A 24,288-nucleotide genomic window follows, 5' to 3' on the forward strand; every position below is an offset into this window, starting at 1 on the left:
CCTTGTTTTCGCGATGTCCCGTCTACTTTGTTTTTCCTGAGAGCGTGCCGGGTTGTGCCGCTGCAACGTTACATGCGTGAAAAATAATCTGCTTAACTTGCGCTAAAATCGCACGCGTGAAATGACTCCCGCTGTCTCCAAAAGATGTTCCCGTGAAACTTGAACAATACTCTTATAAAATGCACTTGCAGTTTAGCACGGGGACGGCCGAGTTTCTGGCGCTGAGTGCCATAGCTAAAGATGGTTTACCAGGTATTAGAGACGGAACGCAACGCTCCGCGAGATCGAGCTCGTTTTCAGGCAAATGCACTCAAATGGATGACAGAATTTCGAATATCGTACGGTTCTCTACGAAAGAAGCTTAGGGGACCGGTCAGTTGCGTGGGATAGCATTCCGAGCAAGAAAAAAAATACTGGAATGGAGCCAGGTTAGAGGATTGCGCTATTAATACAAATGTACGCGGGGTGTGAGCGAGCTGATTGGCAAACATTGCTGGTAATGGAAAAATATTCAAAGCCCTTCCGTTACTGCGAAGACGGAAGCCAGCAAAGTCAGCTGATGGGGCTCCATGCTCGGGTGTAGGGGCTTCACGTCCTTTTCGTGTCCATTCAAGCTTTGGTGCGCACTGGAGCTCCTTCAATTCCCGCTCTTCCTTTTCCGAGCGATCAACACGCGCTCGTCCCATAGCGAATTCAAAGTGCAAATGCTGACAACAGCGTGCAAATGCTGACAACAACTGGGAACTGGCGCCGGGTATCGCAACACTTGTGAAAGAGGCACAAGTGGGGCCTAGGGGATGAGGGATGCCTAAATTTTTGCCCTTCGCGTCGTTTTGCCCACGGACACGATCCGCAACACCCTATTTATATACAGCTTCGCTTTAATTAGGAGATAGTTGGTATGTTCCATTGCATTCACTATGTATTAAGGCTAGGTGGCGTGAGCTGCCACCCCATAGAAAAGGTACAGCCTTATCCATCCATACATTCATCCATCCAACTTGTCGATTGGTTCTGCTTTCCGGCGTTTCCGTTTGTCTCACCGATCCTCACAATACATGTGTTCATCTCCCACACGAACACGTTCTAATCTCTCGATTCGTATGGTGCGCACACTTCCGTCTTTAGTGCACCGAAATTTATCCAGTGTTCCACTTAGAAGACTTACTCTGGCACCGCCCCACTTACGGTGCATGATCCACTCAATATCTCTCACTTCTGTTGCCATAAACGCACCCTAGTCACAGGGAACGGAAATACAAGCCGTGCAGGAGGAGCGGGAAAAAGGCGTTCAACGTCGTCACGAAGTCATGCCGTCTCATGCAGGCATCGGTGGCGCGTTCCGTTCGGTACAGCTGAAGGTACCGAGTGTGATCTAACTTCTAAGCCTCGGGAAGACTCGCTGTTTGCTCTTTAATGCCGGGGACATAGTCTTAGAAGTCAACAGAGCGGTGACGAAGTATGTTGCGCTATATAGGCAGCCTGGATCAGATGAAAGAGCGAATGCGTGTTGCCGAAAAAGCGGGCTCTGGCACGGCTTATTCAGTGAATTTCCGCTAGCTGCGAAATGAATACACGAGAGGGTCCTTTCTTACACCAGATGTTCAGGACGCTATGCCAGCCAGATCCTTTCGCTTAGCCATGGCCGGCTTCTTTCAGTATTCACAGGGACAGCCGCGGAGAGGCAGTATAGAAGACCCAAGACGGCCGAGCCGAGCCGCAACGGCACCGAGGGAGGCATTCTGTTTTGCTGCATTCTCCTTAAAGGAAACATTGAATATTTCTTCAGCGCTGTCCTTTACATATTTTTTGTTTTCTAACACCGCCTTTAGTTACTGAGACTTCGCGTTTCCCTCGGGATGAATAGCTTTACTTGCTTCTGGATCAAAGCCTGAAAGCAACCGTGCCGAATTTATGCGGTGCGGCGCGTTTTACGAGGGCGCGAAATTGAGACATGGCGTCAGTCAATGATGCAATAAATATGGCGAAAATAGAAAACGCGCCAGCACGAAATTCAATATTTCAAATATGTTTACGTCTTTTTTCCTTCTATTTGAAGAATACTGAAAGATAACGTAGGACCCAGGCAGGAATGAACAATTTATGATAAACTTTCTAGATAAAAGAGAACACTAATCAAAACATAAGAAGGAAGACGTGAAATTAGAGTGCCTGGTGCAGTAAACGGTGTAGTAGATATCATAGTGGAGGGTACTGTGCACATTTCATTAGAGACAAAAATGTCTTTTTATAAGTATATCATGCTAGCAGTATAACGCCACCTTTGTGTCCTCATTGCCTAACTCCTCTTTGTTTTTAATTTTCCTGTCATGGCCAACGCCTGCACGGGAAAACAAGTTTAAAGGAATCGGGAAAAACACCACAGAGCTGGCGAGATAACTTCCCCAAGCGTTGCGATTGTTGTCACGGGTATTTGTTCATTCGCTATCGAACACATCTGCAACCTTACCACCTGGCCTTCTACGATTTGTTTAGATTTCTATATTCGCCATGTTTGTGGGTTTGTTTTCGCGCGCCTACTCTTCTCTACGCTCTTCTTTCTATGTTTCTGTACCATTCCCTTTCCCACTTGTATAGGGTAAAAAAATTGGATAGCATAACTCTGGTTGGCCTTGTTATTTCTCTATTTTTATCTGTCTCCATCTTAGCACAGTCTTTTTCTTGTCTCTACATATCTTTCGCTTTAGCTTCTGAAGCACGCATAACCAACGCTGACTACCCAGTGTAAAAGCGATAATGCCTTGCATTTTGGATAGCACCGTAATTTTACCTGTTATCAATCCCGCTGCATTCTATAAGCGAATCTCCTGCACCTCATCATTTTGTTTCGAAACGCTGACAAATGTAAAATATTAAAATTATGGCTTCGGCAAACGTAAAGCACGCAAGAGGAACGAGCAACATGCCGTTGTGGAAAGCGGTTACACCATAACAGCAACTACCGCACACATGATGCCACAGTGAGGTGTTCCGCGATTTGGCGCGCGATGCTGTACCTGGTAGTAATGGAACACTTGAATTGTACAATCACTGTAACTTTACAATCTCTGGTTACGGCCAACACTGTAGTGAGGTGGCTGACACCTACCACATAGTGTGGGCCTGCCGCCAAAATACAGCTGTCACCACCCCCCCGAACCCTACCAGAGAGAACTGGGAAGCAGTCCTGATCGTTTGCTCAGACCTTCAGGCCCAGAAGGCCTTGATCAAGAGGGCCAGACTGGAGGCTTCGAACAATGGGGTCCCGGACTAGGGACTCCAACCAGTATGTAGGGCTCCTGCGTAAGTCCACACCTCTCTCGTTTAATAAATGCTTTTCACCACCACCGCCACCTCCGCCCGAAGAGTAGCGGCATGTAGTCAACATTTTAAAGACGATAGTCTTTCTTGGGGAACTTAAACGCAGAAATTTTGGTCTGTCTTTCGGTTTGTCGGCACGTCCCTCGATTCAGCCACTCGGCCAAAGTTGAACCCCTTGCACAAGGGCCAGCCATCGTGAACGGCTCACTAGGTTCATACTTGTCTACATGGTTGATCAAAAAGCAAACATTACGCATATCTGAGGCGCAACATCACTAGCTAAGTATTAGGTGGTGTGTTCCTTTAATAGAAAATACATAGATACGTAATTCTAGAGACCCTAGTTTCTTAAGCTGCGCTGAAAATGCGACTGCGCCGAAACTTGGCTTCCACCGTGCCCTTTGCGCGAGCTCATTGTTGTGTGTCGGTTTCAGTTCAGTATTGCACTGTACGAGTGCCATGGGGCGCCGCTCTGGCATTCCTGCTTTACCCAGGCGACGTGAATATAAAAGAGTGTGTGGAGAGTACTCGTTGAGTGCGGACGTTTCTTCTGCTTCGGCGCTTCGCGCCAAACCGCGTGTTCGGGCTGGCTGGCGTCCCCGCCGGTCGCGTTGGTCACCGCCGGTCTTGCCTGCTGCTGCGCCGGGACTACCAGCCCGCAACACAGCATTCACGTTTCCCGACGTATTGCCAGATGGCGTTCATATCTCACGCAGCGCCTCTTCTATCGTCTTTACACGACATTTGCAGCGAAGCACGCAGATACGCGGCCAATTTTTTCTTCTCATTTCCTGCACTGTAGTCACGTGACGGGTTGAGGTCTCGAGGCGCGCGCGCCCACCCATCGGCTCGCGGCTTGAGCCGACCCACGCAGAAGAGGGTGCAGGAGAGGAGAAGAAACTAACTCTGCGCATGCCTGTTACCTGTGTGAGCGAGGAGAAAGATGAAATTGACCTTAGTTGAGACTCAAGGTCAAGCGCATGCACAGAGTCGTTTTCTGTATTTTTACCGGGAGGAGTTGAACTGTCTCTGTAAATATGTTTGTCAGGAACGAGAACGCAGCTTCCACTTTTGCGGTCTTCTGCAAATGTACTGCACTAGGCCGTCGCACAGGTCTGCTATTTGTTTTCCATGCTTTATTGTATAATTATAACGCCCTAAAGTTCTCTTTCGTCGAGGCCGAGTGGGAAGAAAATACAGCGCCACAGTGATACACACACATTTATTAAAAGGAGCCCGAAAATGTTTTGATGATTTTTGTAACAATTCGAGCCTGTAAAACAAGTTCAAACAATCATTTCCAGGATGTTAAGCGCTCTGCGTCAACTGCGTAGTTTACTACAACACTTAAAACATGCGAATCGCTGCAGGTCGCAGCGGCTCAGCTCAACGACTTTTCAACTTCTCGCGTCCTCCATATGTAGCATTGTTACTCCTTGCGTAGCATCGGCAACCGATCTGATTGGATATGTATTCTACGTCACTAAACCTCGGGTGCGCAGCGAGCGTCGTCTGTCTGTGCTAGAACACACTCCGTGTTGATGTGATCTGCGCTACAGTGTTCACTCGTAGTTTCTTTTCTCGGACATCATTTGTTGCCCGTGCTGCGTTGTGTGCCGCATATCTACTGATTGCTGACGTGTAAAGCTGTGATATTGTATAAGGGTTCTAAGGCTTCTGACGAATGGAGTCGCTTCAGCTCGTCTCTGCAGTGAGCTGTGCCATCGACGCCAGGATCCGTGGGTTTCCTGCTGTAGATTCATTCCTGGAGACACAACCACATTGCTCGAGATCACGCTTATCGGTGATCATTCTCTAATACTTTTTGTTTGTCCGCCCGCTTGCCCTTCCAGGTTGTCGCCGTGCAGGAGCATAACATAAGAGTGGCTGGTAGTCTGACCACACCTGGCCGAGCAGATCTCTTCCACTCCGCGTGCTTCGTGTTTGTTGCCCGAAGGAGGGTATACATTTCATTGCCCGTAGCTGCCTTGGTACACTGTGTGTCACTTTAGTACACTGTGTGTCATTTTTGATTAGAATTATTTGATGATGTAGCCTAAACGCTGACAATATTTCAAAAACCGTCCCAGGGTGTCGTTAAGGAAATGGCCTACTAGTAAAATAAACACAAGATAGCATACCTATATTGTATAGGTTTTTCCTAATAAGTTAGTTAAATGTTAAAAATAATGGCGCACATCTTCTGTGTGCACGTTGTCAAAGCAAACATATGAAATATCGATATCTTCTTTTATAAATATACCTTGCTGCATGCGACGTCCCTTGCGAAAGAGCGTAGGTAACGTTTTTCCTAACTATTTATGTGACTACACAGGGACCTGTGTTCTCGTCACTGCAGTTGTTTTGAAATTAGGCATTTTAGGCATCTTACCATCGATTTACATTAGGTTTTGTAGTATGTCGAGGCAATGAATTGTGATGTACTTCTTCGACTTATTTTTGCATTTACCTGGACAATCTCTTTTGAAACTTGTCTAGGGTAAGATTTTTAAACTGTGCAATAACAGTATCATTCCTCTATCATTGGAGTTTATAACCGCAAATTTGCTAACATGTTAAGACAGATGTTTCGCATACTAGCTACGCATTTTCAATAGTCATAGTAGGCGTTAAAAATCACCTAGCGCCATCATGCATTTTCATTATGTTTGAATCAGACCGATATTAGCCATCTTACATATTTTATCGTCTACTTATGAGTACCAACTCGCCACAGTCACTGTCTTCCTATTGCACATGATTCTCAGGTACAATGCATTCTCACCTTTCATCTCTCGCACTATCCGAGAGAGGGAAGCTTTGCTACAACACATTCTGGAAATTTAAAATGCTAAAATATTGGAAACACCGCTACTGTATCCGATTGTTTGTAATGCAGGGCCTTCGTATGGTGTTGTTTCTTTTTCTATACGTCATCATCCTCACTGCTTTTTTTTCTTTTTTCTTGGGGGAAGGGGGTGCAGGATTTGTATTTGCTGTTATTTTTTATATGCTTGCATTATTTACTCTTCATTGTATTGTACACACACTTGCTCAGTCCTCGTTGTGCATTACACATAAATAAATAAAGCAAGATCTCTCAATGGTCTGCTTCGATTTGCAGCCCTGATTTTATCTGCGAAAGAACAGCACTGACGTAAAAATAAAATTCACCACCAACATTTTACGCGCTTCAGTCATTTGACTCCTGCGTCTCTGAAACATTGAGGTCACTCTAGCGTCGTTTTATTGTTTACCTCCAGTTGTATGAAGTGATTTTGTGTGCAGTCACACAGTGGCAGCTAAAGAACTATTCTCTTCTTTTCAAGTGAAGCTTCTACGAGTTACATATTTTGGTGGTGGTGACAGCGGCGGCAAAGCTCGCGATAGACAAGGCTCCGGTGAGTGTACAGAAATGCGGGCGTACGCAAATGAGGCCCTCGATGGAGCGCTGGGCACGTGCATATTTGTGTGCGCAGTTTTCCAACACTTAATGCTCTCTCGATCGTGGCCTTGCCCGCGATCAGCCGTTTCTCACATGGATATCTGAAATATTATCGAGGTCATTTGCTATTTCACGTCGCCTTTCATTGTTTCACGCGTACCCATCGTTGCTGCTTTAGCAAAGTAAGTGTTGCGCGTGGTTAAAGGTCCAATTGGCGGCATGAACGAAGGAAAAGGTTGGCAGGTAGTATTACGCAATGCATTTGAAAGAACGAACAAACGAACGAATGAACAAATGAATGAATGACCGAAAAGAAAGAAAGAAAGAAAGAAAGAAAGAAAGAAAGAAAGAAAGAAAGAAAGAAAGAAAGAAAGAAAGAAAGAAAGAAAGAAAGAAAGGAAATAGTCAGTAACGCATGCGCACGCCAAACTTCCCTTGGCCCTCCTATTCCGGTAGCGAAAGGATTCCTTATTTTTTTTTTCTTTCAAGTATTTGCTTTATCTGACATTCAAAAGTTTTTATATTGTGTTGTACTTACAGCAAACGGGCGTCTTGTAACATGTGGACGCTTCAAATAAGGTGTTTCTAACCATTGATTTTTTATCTGCGAAGCAGGCTTTGGTAAAAGGGCTGAAAACAGTATTGCTCGTGAGATATTGCTTTGGCTTTGTTACAGAACACGAAAGTGAACAGCGGAGGACGCTTTACAGGCGGTAGGCGCCACCAGTGTGCGGCGCAACAAAATAGGCAGAACACCAACTAAAGCACGAAAGCAAGGAAACATACTAAGTATAGAAATATAATGCAGAAGAGCGTGGTTGTGGGTGATACAGTTGATTTGAAACGTATTTAAGAAATAGGCAGTCTGCGGACTGTAGAAATTGATGTTATGCGAATGATGGTACTGGTATGTCTGGACACTCATCAGCGTTAGCTGTTAGTTATTAGGGCGTAGGCTAATATAGCCACCTTTAAACAACCCATTTTGGAGGCGGTGCTGTCCGTGGCCGGTGTGTGCTCATAGTAAGAAGGAGAGTACGAGTTGCCTTCAGAAATGAATGCGGGCACTCTCGGTGGGATTGAAAACTCTGCAACTGGGAAACACCACTCGTTGGAATTGCTTCGGAAACGCTACCTAATTGCAAACATTGCCTGGTAGACGCCCAGTAATGCGTCGGATGCCACGCCATGCAAACAAATCGTTGTCATAATAAAGCTTCCGATTAGTTACAAAGTTGTCACCCACGATTCATCATCACCACCATTAAGAAGGCGCATCAACATTGTTGACTTGCATTTGCATAAATTCCTAGGTAACTTCACACTATTTTCGTAGTGGGTCGGAGCTTTGTAGTTGCCTAGCAGAGTCACAGCTTCGTAAACCAGAACTGTCAATATCGACACTTGCAAAGATGGGTTGTGTACATGTCCTCTGTGTTTCTGTCCCTTTCTTTCTAATTATTGTAATACTAACCCCAACCCCTACACTAAAGTAACAAATAATGTCTGTTCGGGAGAAGCGGCGAAAGGCGGGCTACTTGGTACATAACTCAAAAGTGGAAAACCAGCGCGAAGACAGGACGAAGGAAGGCTTCTCTTTTATAATGCAATTACAACACGATCAATATATCAGTCGTTGTAATTGATCTCGGAAATGTTGCGTTGTCTCGCTAAATATTTGAAGCTCCACGCAGGCCGTTCGTATTTAACGTTGCAAGCGACGTCAGCTGAGAAATTGAAGAGCCTTAAAGGGATCGGTTTCTCTTTTTTTTTTCGCCGCTCGACATGGCTTCTGGTCCGGGTGGTTCATTTAAAATGAAAGAAGAGTTGAGCGATGTTCAGAATTGGTCGCCGAACACGAAAGCGCTCTTATGCTCAACGAGTGTCGTTAAAATTTTCAGTTCCTATAATTATCGCATCTTACAATCTCGCTCTCCTGCTGGAACTTCCTCTTTCTTTTATTTTGCTGCAGCACATGTAGTCGAACATGTTTTTCTTGCAATATTTTTTTGTAATCTCTTGTAATGTTTTCTGTAGTTACAAATTTCTACAGACAAAACCTATTAGAAAGTGTAACGATATGTTACTCGCTGCTGGAAGCAGCCTCATCGATCATATTTTTGACAAACGCAGCGTGCCAGCACATAGCCCTTGAGGTAGCACCATTGCTGTACGTAAGCGCGTATTATCTCTTTGAGGATTTCCCTCTTCACCCGCGTATGTAGGCTGTAGAAGCATGTGCAGCTTTGAGCTTTCCGTGAAGTTTGGTGAATTTGCTGACGGGTTTAACCATTCAAAAGAAAATGCTTCAAAACGCGGAATCTCAGATGGACTTGTTTTCAGGAAAACAATGATAGGTTTTGGATAGAGCTCATCAATAATCCATTCCACAAAAGAGCTAATATGGCATGCACATATTGCACGCAATGAGACATCAAAAAGAATAAAAGAAAGCGGCGTTGCGCTCGAAGGCATTATAATATTCTTACACATGAAGATCGTAAAAGAAAATTGCAACAAAGAGGCAAGCCACTGACCGCCGCAGTATTGTATATGTAAGGAATACTGAAAGGGAGACGGAACAAACACTTAATTGATTTCTCAGGCTTACTATGAACACTGTGTCTTTGAGGAAATATTTTATGAACGGGCTCTTTGATGCATCTTCAGGTTCAGCAGCAACAGCCTGGGAATGGTAAAGAGGCCAGCAAGACGTTTGATCTTATCAAAGGCCCAACCAGCATCAAAAGAGGGCATACACGTATGCAAGAGCTTCAGTTTCAGAAGGTGCCACACAATAAAATTTTCTGCCACAAAGATCCAAGGCTCCGACTACCGCCTCCATTCATATAAAAGTCCTTGTTAACAGCAAGAGAAAAACAACAGGAATCACTATATTGCGTTATCTGCGTTAGGTAATACATATCCCAGAACACAGGCACCCATTTGGCTGTAACGAGCATCCGCTGATTTCAAGCATAACACGAAGTCTTTCTAGAACAAGATGTACGTTAGCAATGATTCTACCAGAATTAATGTTTTACACTTTAATGGTGGCCGATCTGACCTTCCTCCATGGAGGAAGGAAAAATAAGGAGAGGCCCTGACGTCGTATTCGTGAAGCCTCCACATCGCAAACACCCGCATCGCCTCCTAGCGAAGGAGCCTCGAAACATTTCGCGATTTCCGTCGTGTCGTTTGCAAGCGCATGCGCGATTCGAGCTGTTCTTTTTTTTCGCCGTGCAGGCGGCGCCGCGGCGCAGTCGATTCACGCATGCTGCTCCTTGTGTGTGTTCTTTAGGAAAGCTACGCAATGCCCAGCTGTTGCGTATGGTTGCGTATACCCGGTGCAAAGCGCGTGCACTGCGGAATGTACCTGGTGTCACTTTTCATGTGTACGTACACGTTCGCTTCATTGCTGATTCATAATGCATGGTATTTGCATGCGAAGCTCTCGGATGTGCGCTCTGTTGCTTCTTACTCATTGTGTCAACTCAGAATACACGTGAACTTTTGTTTTTGGCGTCTGACGCGCCGTACAGAACATGCGCCGAAGGTATCGTACGTTTTTAGAGGCTGTGTCGTTCAACGAAAGGGCAGTAAACTTATGTTGTTGTTATCGGACTACGAGATGTATGTATTGTGAGGTGTGCGCTCGCTGCGTGCTCGTGATTGTGTGCGTGCTGGAAATACAAACATTACGTGCACGATCACGTATACAATACAGCGTTGTCCTCTTTTCGACGTGAAGTTACGTCAACTATAGGTTGGCGTTGCGCCGAATAGCTACTACGCTCACTCCATATACACAAACAAAGAACCGCTAATCCGGCAACAGATCGGGAAATCGGGCTCCGAGAAAGGGAAGGCCTAACGCCCAGCAGAACGCGTAAGTCACTGCTAGGTGAGTTCGAATAAGATGATGCAGGGGCTGAACGTTTTTGATCACGGAACGTACCGGTATTCTGTACTGTTTCACAAAAACACTCCACGAAGAATTTCAGCGTGCAGCGCTAGGGCCTGCCACGCACGAACAGCCTGGTAAACGTTGGCTTGCAACATTTTACTGCGTGCGAACCGCACAATACGCGCTAAGTTTACGCCGGGACTACAAATCTGCGCAGAAGCTAACCACCGCGGAGAACACGCCGCGGGGCGTCTGCTGTTTTGTTTGCCCCATACCGGTTCGTTTGCCCCATAAATCTGACGTCACTTCCGCCACACTTTTTGCAATGCATTGAAATACGATAGGGCCTCTCCTTAGTATTCCTTCCTCCATGCCTTCCTTTTTATTTTCAAAAACTTTTCTTGTCTCCGGGAATTCATACATGCCTTCACTTTCATGTGAAACGTTACTTCTGATTCGTGAATGAGTTCATCTCACTTCGGTGTCTTGTCCTTATATTGGGGTCGTAAGTGTTACAACAGCTGTACAACACCTTTAAACTTATTCAATTCACATGCTTGCAGTAGACCAGAAACTTACGTTCTGGTTAACTGGTTGAAAAAGTGCACTAGTGCCTATATTTATTCTGGGGGAAAGCCTAGGTGTTTTTTTTTTCTTAGTTGGACTTCGAATGGGTAGTACACTCTGACAATCTTAGTGAATCGGGGGCCGCGTCCAGCACAAGCCCAATAACTAAATTACCGGACCAAGTACTTGCTAACCAAACAGCAGAAAGACATGTCGACATATATTCAATAGGGCCACGGTTGTAAATTCAACCAGACGTAACGTACGGCCTGACCACTCTTGCTCATCTCTCTATGCCAACGGGTACGTAATTCACTACATTACCCAGCCTGAACACACCATCATTTGTTCTTGCGACTCGAAAGTCACATTTTTTCCTGTTCAGTTAGGTTACACATTTATATGCACTCTCGCACAGCCCCATTTATTTGAATTTATTTATTTCTTCTTTGTCTTGTATTGCGGCTTATGTCTAGTGGACTACCGAGATGCCATTCGTCACGAATGGCCGCTTTTCTGCTTTGTGCGTAGTTTTCTTGTGCTCTTTCAGAAGTCAATGTACAAAGCTATAGCGAAAACCTAAAATAAACTACGGCAGTATTTTCAAAGATTCTTTCAGACAACATAAGGACATCAAGCTTGCTTTTCTATTTTTTATCCTGATTTTCACGAGATTATAAAGTTTGTTTCTAGAAATATGACCGAAAATGCTTAAAAACAAAAGAAATGGAATATTTGCTCACTGCCTTCGTAATTATTATTTCTGTAGCGGCAGATATTTTAAAATGACTAGATACAACAATAGGACCAATATTTAAAGAAGCTATAATATTTACTTTTTGATAAGGAGCAGACAGCTGGTCCAGTCCAAGGGGAAATTCGAAGTTCTTCCCACGAAGAGCCCACTGGCGTTTTGAGATTTCGAAAAAGCGGCATCTTTTAAATCTTGCAGGGCAATAAGATGTAACCACATTCACCAGCAATACATAAACTGGAGCGCAGATCAACGCAACTAGCAGACGGCCAGAATGACGTCGCTGTTCATGACAACTATCGCAGTGATGTTAGTTCTAGAAGCACCCTAAACATGGTGATAGTATACAAGACACAACGCTGTAGTGTTGTGTCCTGCGTATTTCATTGCGCGCTTTATAGGACGTGCCCACATAAGAAAAAATATACTTGTATTTCTTTATCGTGTAACTAGGCTTCACCGACCAAAACTGTTGCTTGTATTATTACCAGGAATAGACCAAGCCTGGATATATCAAAACATTCCGGAAAGTATTTGACAACCAGACTACGTGCACGACGCCAACAGTGCAGTTCACCAATTCTGAAACGAACTAGGGATGGTCGATTAAATTTTTTAACCGATTAATCGTTAATCGTTAACCGATTTAGCCTTTAATCGATTGTTTTCGGTGGAAATATTTAACCGATTAATCGACATGTTTTATGGGTGGTGTTTTATGGGTGGTTTAAAACCGATATCTCTTTGTTTGAGAGGCATCGTTCGTGCATGATATGGACCCAAATCTTTTTATCAGACACGCTGACGATCGAAAATTCCCGCTTTCGAAAGTGTCGACAACGGGTCTATTGTGCCCAGTGTGCGAATATTCCCACTTTCGCACACTGCACACAAGGGGCCCGTCGTCGGGAGATGGCTGTTGGCTAAATAGCGAGATACTGATAACTTACCTGAAAAGGTGGATTGGTGTCGTCAGGATAGGGTTCTTCAACACTGTCAGCTTCATCAATACCACCTTTCTTTGGGAGATGGCTCTTTGGCACGTGAATAGAGTGGGCGTGCAGTTGGTGATATCTTAGTCTCCGTTGCTGGCTTTGAGAAGTGCTTTCAACATTTATTACACCTTGCAGTCTTCGTTTTCTCATCTTCAGCGAACAACGACCACACTGCGCTCCTCTTCCGATTGCCCGGCATTATGAAATCCCAAAAATAGCAGTATAACCACCAATGTGTAATAATTACACAAAAAATTGGGGGACGCTTAAGCTTCGCATTTAAGAGTTGAACGCTATAGCGATATCCTGCCCCTAGTGCGCACTTCGAACACTACGAGTGTATAACAGAATGCGCGCACTAAGACATGTACCTTATGTAATGGGTAGCATGCTTTAAACCAGGCGCAATTATGCGCGAGAAACTTTTTCGAAGTTGCGATGCACCCACTACGTGGTCTTAAGGGAATACCAGCAGTAATGTGTGTGCTTTGTGTAATGGGTGGCTGTCTTTAAACCACAAAGTCGTTATGATATTGACATGGTGTGACGCCCGATGACAATGTACGCTTGTACCACGCAATATTACTGCGATATTACATCTCATACTGTGGCACCTGTATACAGGACGCGTATTTTTGGGAAGCATGAAAGTTACTTTCAGTGCAGCTCCAAGCAGAGGCGTGGCTGCGTGGTAGAACACCTGCTTGCCACGCAGGCGGCCTGGGTTCGATTCTCACTCGGACCCAACATTTTTATTATTTATTTTATTTGCAGCTTTTTCGATTTTTCGGTCACGGACAAGATGATGATTTTTCGCTCACAACCAACGGCGCCGACACCGACGGCGGAATTTCTGCGATACGAGCTCTTTAACGCTATCGCGTTAATATAACACGCAAGCAACGCAAGCCCCGCGTATACTCAGGCGACGCTCAACCAGCTTAAGGAAGAGGAGGTGAAGGCAGTAGCAGCAGTAGACGGCGAGCCGGAGCGAAGCGGGCAAGTTCAGTTCTGCCTCGATGGGGTGGAGCCGCCTCCTGTCCGGGCTTGAAGCATTGGGGAGTGCTTGGAGTTCAGGACGAGTTCATATCTTTATGGGGTATGGCCGCCGCCAGCTCCGGGCTCGTTCTGCTAACGCAGAAATATGCGCTGTAGTGAAAGAGAGGCGATGTGCACGGCATCTGCGTCTCAGGATAGCGCGTCTCGAAGTCATGCGCTCCGGCCAAGGGGGGAGGTTGCCAGCGGAAGTGGGGGGGTGCCGTAATCGATTAATCGATTAGCTTTAATTGAATAATTCGATTAATTGAAAGGCGGAAATCGATGACGATTAATTGATTAATTGTGGACCTTTAATCGATGAATCGTTCGTCGATTTTACCATCCCTAAAACGCACGCGACCGCCAGCGTCTTTGCTGTAATGTACATTCAATCATTTACAAAAAGCCGACGTTTCTGACCACTAGGTCATATTCTCGATGACCTGGCTGGTCGTTATCATAAAAGTAGTAGTGTTTTCGTTTGCTGTGTACTGGTTAGCCTAATAAATAGCTCAACATTTGCCAGTTTGTCAGCTGCGTTCTTAACCAGCCCAACCACATGACAATATGTATTATTAACCGCGGAGTTGTTTAAGACGGCCGTGAAAACTTTGGTGTCCGCAGACAATCACAGGTGGGTATCCGCCACAGGAATTAGGCAAGCCCCGCTACTGAGCACATAACGAGAACTCTTCTTGGCGAAGTGAAGCACGTGAACACGTGAAAGATAGATAGCAAGAAAGATAAAACATAATAGAGAAAGATAATTAAAGAGAAATAGGGAGAGAAAGAAAGCGACAGAAAGAAAGAGACAGGAAAATACAGAGAATAAATAACGGGTAACGCAAAACAGCGAGAAAGATAGAGAAGAAAGAAAGGAAAAATTTAAGAGAAATAAGGAAGGGTGCCCAGCTGCGCTCCTCCTTCAGGCTCGGCACCACTAGGACGAAGCTGCCCGAATTTGTTTTTTCTTATACTCGAAAGAAACTGCCTGACTAACCTTAATTAAAGTTTATTCATTAATTCAACTACTCACCCTAAATATTCATTCAAATACTCACCCTTTGTAGGTAGTAGCTAATTTCGTTTTGGATAACTTCATCTTTTTTTCTCAGCTGAGGCTGTCCAAAAGAGAGTCTTCCCTAGAAGTGTACCCTTTTATCGATTTTATACGCAGTGGAGTGCACAAGAGGTAGAAAATTCTGCGATTGGGCCCAATAAGAAAAAAAGAAACGCCAGTCCTGCGCTGAAACCGCAGCACAGCCACAGCGAAAGCTGGAAGAGCGGCGTTTCTAGAGCCCGTTACGCTCTCTTGGGGCTACAATACAAGTACACTAGAAAGGTACCCATTACGCCATAAATCACAATTTTTGTGAAGTTGGGAAGTACCTACTAAGCCATTATTCGTCATTTTGCGGAGAAGCGAGGCACCAGCTACACGTCCGTAAGACATTATGTGCACTTTGTTGACGCGACGACTGATGACGATGAAGAATTATGGTTCAGCCCTTTGTAATGGGTTGGAATCTTTAAACGGCCCACCAGTTATGTAATTTCCATTGGGTGACGCCCGGTTGCTATTTCCCTCTCCCGTCATGCTGCATAACATACGCTGACGTGGGAGAGAGACGGGGGGGGCGAAGAAGTTTACTGAGACCCCGAGGAAATGGATCATGCGCTTGTGGGCTTCCTTGGCAACCAATACAAGTGCAGTTGCGAGGAACCCACTACGCTATAATTCATTCTAATTTTACTGAGACCCAGAGGAAGTGGATCATGCGCTTATAGGCTTCCTTGGCAACCAATACAAGTGCACTTGCGAGCAACCCACTACGCTATAAATTAATGTAATTTTTGAGATGTAGGGCAGCAGGCACTGTGTCATTTTTCGTCATTCTACGGAGACCGATGGTACCTGCTAAACGCATGTAAGGCATTGTGCGCACTTTGTTGATGCTGTGCCTTATGACGATGAAGGATTATGGCAGAGCCCTTTGTAATGGGTTGGAAGCATTCAACAACCTACTCGTTGCGTAATTCGCATTGTGTGACGCCTGGTTACAGCATTCGCGTTGTGCGACGCTTGGTGCTTATTTTACTCTTCTACCACGCTATATTGCATATGCTAATGTGGTTCCTTCCCGATATGAAGCCTGTATAGGACCTTTTTGCAAAGCAGTTTCAAGCGCCGGCATGGCTCAGAGGTTGAATACTGGGCTCCCACGCAGAGGGCCCAGGTTCGAACCTCGTTGCATCCTGGAATGTTTTTCTTATTTCGTTTTTTTTTTTCTCATTTCGAGCGATACTTGTTACGGACACCGGCGGCGGCGGCGGCAGCGGCGGCGGACAACTACGGCGCCAAAAACGGCCGGTGAAAGGATCTCATAACAGCTTTCGCTGTAAAACAGTTGCTTGCGACATTACTTGCAGCAGAAACAATGACACTCCAAGTATATGCCAGGGGACACCAAAAAGCACACAACTAGTTCTTGCTAAAATATAACGGCACCACTGCTACTTGATAATAGCAACTCAGGAACAGCATTTATGTGTAATTCTTGTATTGCGAACGGGAATATGGCATTTACTCTAGAAGTTCTACAAGAATAACCAACGGATTAAGGGTTTGAAGCAACAGCTTCACCAAATTACGATCACTGAAGTTTGTACAGATGCGTCGTATGAGAATCAAAGAACTAGCCTTCAGTAACTCAGATTCACAGATAAGGAGAAAGACAAACAATATCCAGGAGGAGTTCCACGGCACTGAGTGGAAACTGCTCTTGAACACATTACAGCCACGTGAAGTCACGTCTCAGTAAAGGTGCCAGATGCAGAGATCTTCTCGCAAACTTTTGTTTACATGCCGTACTTTCTTCCTAAATGATCTACTTAGTGTTCTCCTTCGCGGTCATGACATTACGTCGAACTACACGCAGCAAAAGCGAGCAAAAAAGAAGAAATGGTTCAGACAGGCTTCAGGATACCAAATCGATGCCACGAAGCCATGGTAGCCACACTGAGAAAGCACTGCCGCATCGACCTACATGGCAACTACAGAAAGTCGTGGCAAAATGCATGTACGTACGCCGGCGCATGGCGTCAGATATATATATATATATATATATATATATGTAAGTATGAGAGGTGGCACTTCAAGAAAACTTCATTTGAGAAAGGTCAGGCTCTGACCGAAACGTCGACGTAATAAATAATAAATTAAGTTTTCTTGAAGTGCCACCTCTCATAGTCATACGGCAACCAAAGGCAACCACTCCTTCAATATATATATATATATATATATATATATATATATATATATATAGAGAGAGAGAGAGAGAGAGAGAGAGAGGCCATAATAGTTGGCAGAACCCGAGGGCACAGGCATAATTCAGTTTGCGTTCGCGAGCGAACGAGCAGGGTCATCATACGGTTAGCGTGGGCTTTCTGTGTTCAATGTCGCACTGCTCAATATACGGTCCGCTGACTCCGATGGTCCAATTCATATTTTGCCGCCCATCTTTCCCTACTCGAGCGCCGATGCCTAGCAGACACGACACTATGGCGTGTTTGACCTGCTATTGATGCATTTTTCTGGTTTGCTCTTGGCCTTCCTAAAAGTGCGTTAATCTCTCGTAGAATGTTCGATAACAGTAAGGAATTAAAAGAAATAACGGGCTATTTTTGCTTTGGAGTCAGTTTCTAAGTTGTGGCTTTTCTTGCTCACTTAGTTTTATTAGCATTCTACGACGCAATAAACAGACATTTTAAACTTATGGAAGTGCACGTTCTAGTAACAACATTGGGGGCAAGAATACGGTTGTAGAGTAAAGCAAAATAATTATTTCCTTCAATTTTCGTGTTCTATTCGGATAGCACTAGAGTTCAATTTTTTTAAAGCGGGAGGCATTTATTCGCGAACCTAAGGCACGTTGGTCATTTCTATCTATCTATCTATCTTGTAGCCTACGTCTGGGCCATCTCCTGGTCGTTTTCATAACTTGTAATATACCAAAATTCGCAAAGCAGCTGGTCATTGAATGACGAACACTATTAACTGGTCAACTTATGAAAAACGCGACATGCCTGTCGCATACGTCATGAAACCCTTTCACTCAGTCTCGGCACATAGCCTCATACCACATTTTATATTGCCGCGCTCGAAATAGACGGAGAACGAAGACGATGTGCGCGCCAACAGTCTCGTGAAAAGGGACACTGACAAAAGAAGGCGACGTGCTTTTGTTTATGTCTTTGCTCTCGGCTGCTGCATAAAAATTGGCCGCGTATCTGCGTGCTTCGCTGCAAATGTCGTCTAAAGACGATAGAAGAGGCGCTGCGTGAGATATGGACGCCATCTGGCAATACGTCGGGAACATGAGTGCTGTGTTGCGGACTGGTAGTCCCGGCGCAGCAGCAGGCGAAAACCGGCGGTGACCAAAACGACCGGCGGGGACGCCAGCCAGCCCGAACATGTGGTTTGGCGCGAAGCGCTGAATCAGAAGAAACGTCCGCACTCAACGAGTACTCTCCACACACTCTTTTATTTACACGTCGCCTGGCTAAAACAGGAATGCCAGAGCGGCGCCCCATGACATTCGTACAGTGCAATACAGAACCGAAACCGAAACACAACAATGAGCTCGTTCAGAGGGCACGGAGGAAGTCAAGTTTAACGCGCAGTCGCATTTTCAGCGCAGCTTAAGAAACTAGGGTCTTTAGAATTACGTATGTATGCATTTTCTATTAAAGGAACACACCACCTAATACTTACCTAGTGATGTTGTGCCTCAGATATGCGTAATGTTTGCTTTTTGATCGACAATGTACACAAGTATGAACCTAGTGAGCCGTTCAAGATGCCTGGCCCTTGGGCAAGTGGTTCAACTTTGGCCGAGTGGCTGAATCGAGTGACGTGCCGACAAACAGAAAGACAGAAAGACAGACCAAAATTTCTCCGTTTAAGTATCCCAAGAAAGACTATCGTCTTTAAAACACGCCGTCGGTTCTCGGACTCAACGTCTCGGTGGTCTGCTTACGTTGAACCGCGACACTGGTGGAGGTGCTGGACTGCAAGCCTGCCGATGCTCTACACCCCATCTGGGAGCCGTTCATCAAGTTCCGACAGGCAGTCACCTGTTACGACACCAGTGCACCGCTTCAGTCAGCGGTTGCTAGGCCTCTCTCCTGAGCTGACCTCCTTGGACGACCATTCTGCCAGGCATTTCTTACCTCTGCCAATGGCCTCCGCCAGCCAGCCACAGGTGGTCCAAGGGATACAAGGCAGCCCCGTTTCCATTCCAGCCCAGGTAACGCTTCTTCAGCCACTTGTACCTAATCGCTTCAGTAGTGCCCCACATGAAGATGTTGAAGATTGTCTTGAATATTACGAACGCGTTGCCGACATCAACCAGTGGAATGATCAACAGAAGCTCGCCCGCACGTACTTCACCCTCGATGACAGCGCTCACCCTTTCACTCAGTCTCGGCACATAGGCTCATACCACATTTTATATTGCCGCGCTCGAAATAGACGGAGAACGAAGACGATGTGCGCGCCAACAGTCTCGTGAAAAGGGACACTGACAAAAGAAGACGACGTGCTTTTGTTTATGTCTTTGCTCTCGGCTGCTGCATAAAAACACGCCGTCGGTTCTCGGACTCAACGTCTCGATGGTCTGCTTACGTTGAACCGCGACAATATTATGCGCATATCAACAGTCTGACTCCACATATTAACTGCAAACATACACATTGAAACGCAAGGGAACTGAAGGAGCTGATGAGAGAACACACCTGGCAGACGCTAGACTACGATCTACTCGTCCACGTGGTGCGCCAGAATGACGCAGTGTTCTCTTCATTTTTGACGACGCTGGGCGGTGGCCTCATGCTGACCGCGGATGACGTCAGATTGATTGAGAGCCGTTTGTACTACGCAAAGAAGCCACCGCTAAGTACCCTGACGGCATACGGCTATACAACAGCAATGCGGATGTCAACCGCTATAAGGCACATTGCCTCACCGCCGCGCTCGACGTTTTATGTTATCCCGCATGTGCCTCCGTCTACCTGAGCCCCGGAGCGCAAAAGGAGCGCTTCTTGTCAACTTACCCCGTCGAATGCGCAAGAATGGGAGTCAATGCTTCCTACAATTACTGCCGAGAGGACAATGCCCCTTATTTCCGGTGACTTCAACATTGATTTATCAATACCCAACAACGCCTACTTTTTACAGTGCATGAAATACGTTTTTGATGTGGCCAGAGCATCACACGACCTCGATTGCCACGTCCAGGACAGGAGGTATCACAGATCATTTCTTCTTAAGAGGCATCCACGATTTCCAACAGCTGTACTATGCACCATACTTCACTAAACATATAACCCTGGTCGCCGCCATCACGAATGGATCCGATAACAAGTCATTTCTAGCTGCTCGTGCTCACTGATCACGGCGATGATGGCCTTGTTGAAGAATTGAAAAGAACCCTTTCCACACATACACATGGGTTCGGGAAACGTGCGTTTGTCATCCGTCATAACGGGCAAGCATAGGCAATACATATCAGCTTACCGCTCCTGATATTGGTGACAGCCATGTCGCTGTTAGAACTGTTACTCAACTGTAAACCGCAGCTTATACAACGCATATGCGACTCTTCCACATATGTTTGTGCGTATACCATTTGTATATATTGTCACGTGGTCGTGACGTCGACGAACACAGCAGTCGGCGTTTGTAGGATGCAACTGTTTACTTGGCTGAACTTGTGGCCGGAAAATGAGAACTAGAACTACAGCAATGCACGCTGTACAATGATAGCGGCGAACAGGGCGTCGTCCGTCGATCAAATGACAAGCAGTCAAGCGCGTCGGCTTTTATACAGGCGCCATCGAACTTTCCAGCGATATCGCTGTTGGCGGCGTTATCTCTCGACAAAGCTGGAACATTCTCGTGCGGCGCGCAATCTTAACAGATTGTTCCAAAACAATCGCGAAGCTTCCTACACATCACGGCGAGGCCTGCGCAGCGCGTTGCCCACAGTCTTTGTGGGTGAAGCTTCAACTCATGAAATATAAGACTCGCGGCAATATATTTAGCCTCATTTTGTAACGTTTCGCTCAGTATTAAAAATTTGCCACAGCCACCTTTCCGCCGCATGCTTTGCATAACATCGATTCCCTTAATGCGTGGGATCTGCCAAATTTTTATCCCACATATTGCAAGACTCCGTTATCTACCAACTCACGTGAACATTTCTGGAGTCGTTCACTGTCTTCACATGGCTTGGTAATTCCTTCGGACGAGTAACGACAAAGTTATAGGCGTGTCACCGTACTGTAACGTTTCATTAAGTCTTTGATGCTTATAGCGTCGTGCGTGTGCCTACTTCTGGGTAGGCCTTCATCCGCTATAATTGATTTTCGTGAAGGATGTCCTCGCGAAAAGTGGGAGACGGTGACCTTACGCTCGGCCTCCACAGATAAACTCTGTGCCATCCATCTCCCCCAAGCTGCCGCACGACCCAAGATGTCCTGGCCGCCATTTAGGCTTGCGGCCTAGTTGATCCGTCCCTCCACCACCTCCTTCTGGTACTTTAGGGGCACTGATTAATCCTCCTCCTCTGCCTCCTTTTCTTGGGACGTAGTTGTCGTTTCAGTCGCTGAAATCTAGAAAAAAAAACCGTGCGCCTGTGACGAAAGTCGTTTTAACTAGCCAAAATAACGCCCACAGATGTTCTTTTGCGAACAGTCGGCACGCAGAAAGCAGGAATTATATGTGAAAGCTTTACAGCAACAGTTACGCCCCGCCACGGTGGTCTAGTGGTTATGGCACTCGACTGCTGACCCGAAAGTCGCGGGATCGAATCCCGGCCGCGGCGGCTGCATTTTCGATGGAGGCGAAAATGTTTGAGGCCCGTGTACTTAGATTTAGGTGCACGTTAAAGAACCCCAGGCGGTCAAAATTTCCGGAGCCCTCCACTACGGCGTCTCTCATAATCATATCTTGGTTTTGGGACGTTAAACCCCAGATATTATTATTATTATTATTACAGCAACAGTTACGACAGCGTGCGACATCACTCATTTCGTTGAGTGGGTAAAAATGGTAAGTACTTTTTACTGCTGGGGAATCCGCTCTATTACGCGGAATATGTGTACTAGAATTGATAAAGAACAAAGCCGAAACCATGAATTGAAGAATAATTAACGATCCCTTCAGCATATATGACTTAACGAAGCTTTTCCGATACCATTATTATCCTATATTTGCGTTTGCGGCTGCTTAACAATAACTCAATACGTTAATTACGTCCTGATTTTGTGCAAAACTGAACGCGATTCTGACTTCAGTCGCTGATTTTACCACTGGTTTCTATACCACGTTAGGTACGTTACACGGCGGCGGATTGGTAGGAGCGAGTGGAAAGGAAAGGCTGTAGAGCGCCAGGTCGAGGTAAGTCTCTCCTGAACAAAAAACTGCTGGTTGCCCGGCGGTATTAAGTTGTGCGGGTACCCACCTCGAAGAGGTGGCCTCTCTTTCCCGCTCTCTTCTCTCTTTTGTTTATGTTCCCCCTTCCTCCTATAGACGCTACGCCGTACTCCTTTATGAAGTACAGAAATAAGATCCCTTCCAGCACTCAAAACACAGCCTTCTTTACATCTTTCTTTATCAAAGAAGTAAAATAGAGAACGTAGGCACCAAGTCTCCGTTCTTGGAAAATCACACAAATATTTTGCAGCCTCGCGTCAACAGTTTTGTCGCTACATGCACTTTCGGCGGAGCCTCTTTATGATCGTTGCGCAAATGTCATTGACATTCAGCAGCACCACGCGTTAACAGTTTCTCGCAAAATACTGCTCTCAGTAAGTACTCGTGCCTACAGTTCATTTTCACGTATGTGGTGCATTGACGTTTTACGTTGTCCGTGTATAACTGAATAAAATCACAGCCATGCAACGTTACGCTTTCCTTCAGTTGGCCTAGTAGGAGCATCGCTTGTGCCTCCGCTGAGCATCTGCTGATGCGTAACACGCTAGAGAAGAGGAATTTACACCGACGCGTTGTAATTTCTGTTAGGAGCCACAATTTTGCTATTCCTAGTAAAGAAATGCAACTTTTGCTGACAGCAATAGCGCATTATAAAAGATGGTCTTTAGAAGCATTCATTCGCAGTAAACACCGCAGATCATGCGATAAGATAGTTCAAGAAAGTGATTTTTGACGTCAATCTATATAGTTTGCACACTCCAGGACACTCATGCCCACAGACTGGAAGACAGTGCTGATTTTACGCCAGAGGAAGGCACAGTCGAGAACGCAAGGAAAAAGTTTGCAGTGGCTTAACTCGGCTATGCCAGGATATACGTAGCGTTAGCAAAGGTACAGCTGAATATTCTTAGTTTTCCAGATTGTCTAGGATTATTAGCCTTCTTCTGTTCATTCTTCGTACGCTGAACCGCTAATTGCCAGGCAACTACTTCGGGATCCGAAGCTTCCCGGCTCTTCTGCGCCGCCGAGCAGCGTTTGCGCTCTCCTTCTCCATGGTGTTACCCACCTGCAAACTCCAGTCAGAGGCGCTATCAAGCGGCCCCAGCGCAGTGTCAGACGGCGACTGCACAGCGAATGCGGCGCAGACCAGCAGCGGCGAGCCGCGCGTGGCGGTAGCGGAGTCTGCACGCGCACCGGCGCCAGCGTGCCTGGCGCTCCTACGACGCCACTCCTCCCGAACGCGCAGACCAGCAGCGGCGAGCCGCGCGCGGCGGTGTCGGAGAGCGCGTGAGATACCAGCTCCGGTGACCCAGCTGTGTGACATCACTGATCCTCGCGCATGCGCAGCACGGCTTATGACCAACCACGCGAAATCGGCTCCGGGTAGGCAAGTGTAGCTAACGCTCAAAAAATTATACCATCTCCCAGCTGCTTCGCATTCACACATGGTTCCCTTTAGCGGGAGATGGTGTAATTTCTAAGGGCTCGTTTTTTCTTCGTTAAACACAGTATTATTGAGAATTAATAGACAATAATGCCAAGGAAAGTATAGGGGGTGTTTTTTGTAGTAATTACCATATAAATGTGAAGAAAGTAAAGTGGACGAAAAGATACCTTGCCACCGGCAAGGACCGAACCTGCGACCTTCGAATAACGCGTCCGATGCTCTACCACTGCGCTACGGCAGCGGTAATCCTCCCGTCCACTTTATGGGCTATATATGCGCATTCAAACCTGGGTGTGTTAGCGCCGATCGCAGCCATG

The sequence above is a fragment of the Rhipicephalus sanguineus genome, chromosome 2, assembly GCF_013339695.2.
Source record: "Rhipicephalus sanguineus isolate Rsan-2018 chromosome 2, BIME_Rsan_1.4, whole genome shotgun sequence".
Classification (NCBI taxonomy): domain Eukaryota; kingdom Metazoa; phylum Arthropoda; class Arachnida; order Ixodida; family Ixodidae; genus Rhipicephalus; species Rhipicephalus sanguineus.